This window comes from Megascapheus bottae, chromosome 7, assembly GCF_031878675.1.
Source record: "Megascapheus bottae isolate mThoBot1 chromosome 7, mThoBot2.hap1, whole genome shotgun sequence".
NCBI classification, from domain to species: domain Eukaryota; kingdom Metazoa; phylum Chordata; class Mammalia; order Rodentia; family Geomyidae; genus Megascapheus; species Megascapheus bottae.
In genome coordinates this window covers 27956660-27963610 of record NC_143515.1, presented here as the reverse complement: position 1 = coordinate 27963610, position 6951 = coordinate 27956660, and the positions used below count along the sequence as shown (strand labels likewise).

The window sequence follows — 6951 nt, the reverse complement described above, 5'->3', positions numbered from 1 at the left end:
GTTCTTATAGACTGAGATTACCTTTTCAAAACCATTTTTAAAATGTGTTCTCTTGGAGTAATCATTCAAATTCAATCTGGCTGAAAAGCAAAGAGGGTGCAAACTATCAGAGATACTGAGAACACTTATACAAATAGTATTTCTGAATAGTATTCTTCAAATAGTATTTCTTAATTCATAGGTGCTGCTAATGTATATTTAATATGAGTAATATACACTACTACATATAATATGTATAATATACTTTATTATATAATATTTATAATGTACATTATTATATATGTATATATACATATATATCTGTATATATACATGGCATCTAAACTTCTTGCTTTGAGTAGCTTAGGATAGGTAGTCACTGTCTTAGATAAAGTCAAACAGGAAAAATGTGTTGAGAACAATGTACCCAGGGCATGGTATCATGCTTGCAAGAAAGAGTACTCCTTCTACAACTGATGGCCACTCTCCATGTTGTCAGCAGTTATATCAGGATTATGCTCCAAAGGTGCCCCTTCCCCACCTGCAGGACACTCTGGATTCTCTTCTTGGTCCTGTGTTCTCATCACACAGCACAGTGGACCATTGCCTCTTGTGTGTCTATAGGAATTCAGTAAATGTTTTGAACTGGAGGCATGCGAAGAGGTGCATCTCTCTTCCTACCATCCTTTAGTTATAACATTTTGTACTATTATTATTATTATTATTATTATTATTTTATCTGTGCTGCTTTTGCTTAGTCTAGTATTGACTAGAGACAGGTATTTACCCCTTGTATTTTTTTACTTAGTTTTCTAGGTTATGTTTCTTTAATGTTTAAATAGTTACACAAAGGGCAATCATGAAACTTGATCCATATCACATCTTTGTCATTCTTTATCATCCATCACAATTCCACCTATCAATCTGCAATATGGATAAAAAGCTCTAAAAGCCATGTGTCAATAACTTTTTTTTCCAGTTCTGGGGCTTGAACTCATGTCCTGAGCACTGTTGTTGGGCTTTCCCCAGGGTTAATGCTCTACCACTTGAGCCACAGCACCACTTCTGGCTTCTCTGTGTATGTGGTACGGAGGAATCGAACCTGAGTCTTTGTGCATATTAGGCATGCACTCTATCACTAGGCCAAAGTCTCGGCCCTTGTGCTATTCTTACGTGCACATAAAATAAGAAAGGATAATAGCTTCTTGCTCTTGACTAGAAAGTAGTCCAAGAAGACTTAGAATCCCCTGTGTGACCAAGGTGGAAATTAATAATGATATCATAGAATAACAATGTTTTTGGTATTGATAGTGACCAAATAGAGATACTTGCTAAAACATTTTTTAAATTATTTATGTATTAGGTCATCATTTATTAGGTACAGTTTGAATATAATATTGTATTTATAGGCAAAATATGTAGCAATTTCTCTTTTGACAAAAAAGTGATGTGGAATGTGAGAAAAAATAATAAAATGATAGGGAAATACTGTATTTATAAATATGTAATATTATATTTGCCCAAACAATAGACAGCCAAAATTACTGGAAATCTAAAGAGAAGGGAACTTACAGAAAAAAGTATAGTGACAGGTTCTATGTGTTTTAAGTAGAAGTTAGAGCTCTTTGACATAGCTTCTCTATTTCAATTTCAGAAATTGTCAGTTGGCATGTGCAAAGAATTATATGTGCCACTGTTCAGATATACTTAGATTCTTTCCATTATTCTGTTTTCAACTTAAATTTGAGAGTACTTACAAAGTGATATTTTATTACAAATTTCTATTTTCTGGAGACTTTGGACACAATTTTAAATAAATAAAAACTTAATTGTTTGACAAGTAACTCTAAAAGTAGATTTAGAGTCCTAGACCGTAATCCACACCCTTTGAATATACTTATGTAAAATACAACATATCATGAAAAAATGAGTAAGATAGAGTTTATGGTTGTGTGTGTGTGTGTGTGTGTGTGTGTGTGAACATATTTTCAGTTGTTAAAAGAGTTAATGTAGCCTGGGCTAGCTTCAAACATGTGATCTTCTTTTCTCAGCCTTCCACGCGCTAAGATTCTAGATATGTAGGAACATAGGCCCCTACTACAACAAAAAATCATTAGGTGGGGTCTTTAACTTCCATTTCCTGAAAGGGGAATGATGTTTCTCTCAGTTTTCCATTTCTTTCTACTTTAGCCTCTTTTTTTTTTTAACTAAACGAAAGCCTCACTAAACTTAAGAACAAAAGTCTTTAAGGTTAGTTGAACACCAAGTCTAACCACAAGAATGCCATGGTGACTCAATCATCTTTATTGCCAGGGCTGTCAGGAATTAGCTACAACCATCACTGGGGGAGGATGCACAGAGGTCTTGCTGGTCTACTGAAGGGTCATCTGTCTCTGAAACAAGTGAGCTGTGGAATTTCAACCTGCTCTTTTGTAGCTTTGTTTTCTTAACTATGTGTGGATGTGGTAACAGCTGTTATAGACAAGCAGGCAGGCACGCAGACAGACAGACAGACAGACAGACAGAAGGATATTCCCTGGGAAACATCACAGGTTTCTGTACTTGAATCAAGTACGACTATGATGTGAAATGTCACTTGATTTCCTCCAACAGTGTATCTCTATCTTGTACAAACATGCCCGTATCTATAACATGCAGAAGAGATAAAAAAAATAAAATGTAGTGTCAGTGATCATTATTGGTACTTCTCTTTGAATGCTCTTGAATAAACAAAGAAGATGGTCAGTCGCACTTGGGTATGGTTTTTTCGGAAATGGAAATCAACTTCGTTCTAAGAGACATAATGAAATCAACATAGATTGATATGATTCCAACAGTGCACAAGTGATCAGGACACTGTCACAAATGCTGCTTGTACCTACTTCTCATCTGCATACAAATGACATTGAAATTTCAAGAAATAATTTTATTACATTAGATATCAGCCATCCTTAAACTGGGAAGATTTCAATTGTATAGCTACACAAATCGTTGTGATATTGCCTTGGGGTTGCTGCCTCATTTTTGTCAAAGATACCAGATCTCAGCTGGCAGGCACCAAGAGCTAACATCAAAAGTGTCTGTAGGTGGTATGATGCAGACACATTAGGTTAAAGACTCCTGTCACCCTTTATCCAACATCTCTTTTCCCAGATTTGAAGTGTTCCTCAGCACAAAGAAAAAAAATGACAAAAGAATGAAATGGTAGATTTTTCTGTTATTCTGATCTGCTCATTACACATAATACTCATGCATTAAAATATCATGCTGTAATCTATAAATATACACAGCTATTCTATACCAATTAAAACATCAAATATTCTTACCAATATAAAAATCTTTTAAAACCAGTATGTTAAAAAAAATTTCCAGTATGTAAAAAAAAATTTCCTCTTTTAAAGTGATTATTTAACAGCTCCTACCTTTGAGATGGTTTTAAGTATTAAATAACAATGGCCTGGATGTATTAAACACATACAGGTTAGAAGCTGAAACTCAAAAGTGTTGTCAAGGTTCTGTGTCCTTCAAAGGCTCTGAAGAAGTCTGTCCCTTGCCTTTACTTTCCTTCTTGTCAATATTTGTGTGTGTGTGTGTGTGTGTGTGTGTGTGTGTGTGTGTGTGACACAGAGTCACCCTCTGCCTTTGTATTCACATGCCAATCTTCTTCCCACATAGCAACCAAGCCTTTACTTTGAAACATTTTTCTATAAGGATTCTAGTCATATTGGATTTAAGAAAACCCTAAACCTCCCTGAACCCATTTTAACTTGATTGTATCATGAAAGTTCCCATTTCCAAATTCCAAATAAACTCACTCACCTCATGTTTGGGATAGGCTTGAAATTTGAGGGAATACTGTTTCATCCAGTATCTGAATGTTTTGTTCAGAAGCAGAGCCTTAAAAGTAGATCCACTGTTTCTGCCTGTAGCCTTCCCTTAAGTTCCATAGCTCCATTGCAGGAGAGAACAAAGTGACATGACAGTTGAGATACCTAGCATATTTCCAGGCTGGGAACAGTATTTAGATATTTAACTGCTACTTATAAATAATGTGAATGCAAAAGAATATAATACTGAGCCAAGGGTGGTGGCTAACACCTATAATCTTAGCTATTCAGGGGACTGAGATCTGAGGATGGAAATTCAAAGCCAGCCTGGCCACTGACATTCATGAGACACTTATCTCCAATTAACCACTAGAAAACCAGAAGTGGTGCTGAGATTCAAGGGGTAGGGCAGTAGCCTTGAGCTGAAGAACTCAGGGATAGCGCCCAGGCCCAGAGTCCATGATCCATGACTGACAAAAATAATACATAAATAAATAACTGCATAGAAAATGCTTGTCCAAATTGTGAGAAAGTGGCAAAGCAAGGTATGATGGGGAGGATAATTAGTGGGTGAGGCTGATCCATGAAAAGCACAACATGGGCCCGATTTACTGGTGTCATTCCTCATACCAGCACTCACTGTGTTTCTCTGAACTTCTGATGGGATTCCTAGACTGATTATTATTCTCATAAAGCCTGGATCTCAGATAGCCCTGCTAATTGTAATATACTTGAATAGTTATCACCCAAAGCACTTCCCCTTATGGGGAATGTCCTTGTACTCTGATAAGAGATACTGAAAGCTCTCAGAGACTTGATAAAGTAAAAGAAGTATTTATGGACAAAGTAGGATTAGGCTATCTGATATTTTATCTATCTGCCTTCCAAATTATTTTCAAATAATTCCACAATATAGCTTTTCCTATTTTTAAAAATGGTTTCTGTGCTGGATTTGGTAGTATTACCTCATGATCCCAACATTGGGTAGTAGAACCAGGAGGATGTCTAGTCCAAAGGCAGCCAGGGCTGCATCATACTGAACAAGAGCAAACATACACACTGCTTTTGAAACAATTGTCACACTATTCTTATTACTTCGATTTGAGAAAGGGATCACTTCTGTAGATTGGAGGAAAGCACCTCAGAAGCCAAAAAAAAAAATGGCATGTTCCTGGAACTGATGTTGCTACCCCTCTTTATGAAATAGCTTCATGTGTGTAGAGGCCTCATTACATAGTAATATGGGTTGCAGTCACATTTTTCTCCAATGCACTGTGAGCTGTCTAATCTATGTGAATGGGCTTTGGCACCCATCTGTACTTGTGTTTGGAAAAGATGAAGCTGGGACCAGTTGTCCAAACTCAGTCAGGGAAAGATACAAAGCCAAACACAGAGCAAAGAAATTGAAAATGCAGAGTGGCACAGAGGGGCAGGTGATATCAGCAAAGCTAGAACCGTGGCATGGGAAGGTGCCTGTGACTCATGCCTGTAATCCTAGCTACTCAGGAGACTGAAATCTGAGGATGGCAGTTCAAAGCCAGTTCACATCTCCTATATTCCTTAGAGGCCCTATGTTGAAGGCTTGATTTTTTTATGAAATAAAATTTTATTGTACAAAAGTTACATTTGTTGAGCCAGGTGTGGTGGCTCACGTCTGTAATCCTAGCTACTAAGGAGGCTGAGATCTGAGGATCAAGGTTCAAAGACAACCAGGGCACAAAAGGACCTGAGACTCTTATCTCTAATTAACCTCTGGAAAATGGGAAGTAGGGCTTGGCTCAAGGGTAGGGTGGTAGCCTTGAGTTGAAGAGCTCAGGGACAGTGACCAGGCCCAGTTTAAGCCCTATGACCCACCAAAAATAAAAAAAAGTTACATTTGTTGTATGTGATGAAAAGCTGGAAAAAAGCCTTTTGTTTAGCCCCCCTTTGTCTTTTACAATTTTCTGTGAGGGTTTCCTAATACTTTCCTGGTCAGTTAGTTGTGTTGGTATTAAGTATCTTGAGACAAAAGGTGTGACAGATCAAAAAAGTGCAGGGGGAAGACCACTGCCGAAGAGCAGTCTCCAGGAGCCGGGGAGTTTCCACAGTAAAGCAGAGGCTGCAGGGACATCACTACATGGTTTGATTAGCTGAAGACATTAATTTAGGTACCCAACAAGACCTACTGCGTCTGGAATATTATCCCCTTCTGAAATGAATTTCAGCAGAATTGCCAGTTGGATTTCTTTAGAACAGCTTTCATCATAGAGTGCTTTTGTGATACCTCCTCCCGGAATATGGATACATAATTCAGAATGATTCATTTGAGGAATGCATAGACTTTTTTCCATTTCTTCCCAGTTAAGGCTCTTTATTTTATTTAGAACACTCTTTTGCATAGCAGGTGTCAGTAGGTACTAGAAAGGAGTACTCCGAAGCTGCAGATCATTGCGGTGGGAAGAATGGCTGCTTGAGAGAACAACAACCCTGGCACAATTACTACTCTTCACCCAGGAAAGCAATTTTTCACAGAACGACTTGGCTTTGTACTTAATAAAAATAGATCTTAACTGAAGAGCCACTAGCTTTCTTGAAGGCAATGAATATACTTTAGCATCAATACTAAGTTCTGTTGAGTTTTTCTGCTGTAGCATATGGGTTGTTTCCAACCATTGGCACAAGACAATCAGTATAGAAGTAACCAATCTTAGACATGTTTAGTGTAGAAATAATCAGATCCATTGCAAGCTGGCCAACATTCCCAACAGATACAGCTGGCATCAAGAGGGTGAAGCCCGTGAGATCGGGCACCAACTCCTTGCAGGGAACAAACATGTTTGTTCTTTTTTTTTGCAGCTGAGTGGGAGGAAAGGTATGAACCCAGACTTGAGAATAACCAGGGTGCCAGGAAGGCAGACACCTGAGACCGGCGGCGTGTCCACAGAGCTCAGTCCCCAGAGCAAGGTTTGATTTTTTTTGCTTATCAGGTACTAGTGGAATAAATCAATAAGAGGTATGGAATATTAGATTATTGGGGATCCATCCTAAAAAGGGACCTCCTCCTCTTTCTCTTTCTCGTTCTCTCTAGTAATAATGTGAGCTATAATACTCCACTACATACTCTGACATAACAGGTTTTCTCTATCAAAGCATCAGAGCCAAAGAT

The 6951-nt window shown here is 37.9% G+C and overlaps 1 pseudogene; it reads right to left on the bottom strand.

Moving 5' to 3' along the window:
• Window positions 1-5737: 5737 nt before the first annotated feature.
• On the bottom strand, window positions 5738-6620 carry LOC150060489 (proteasome assembly chaperone 2 pseudogene; annotated as a pseudogene).
• Window positions 6621-6951: the final 331 nt, after the last annotated feature.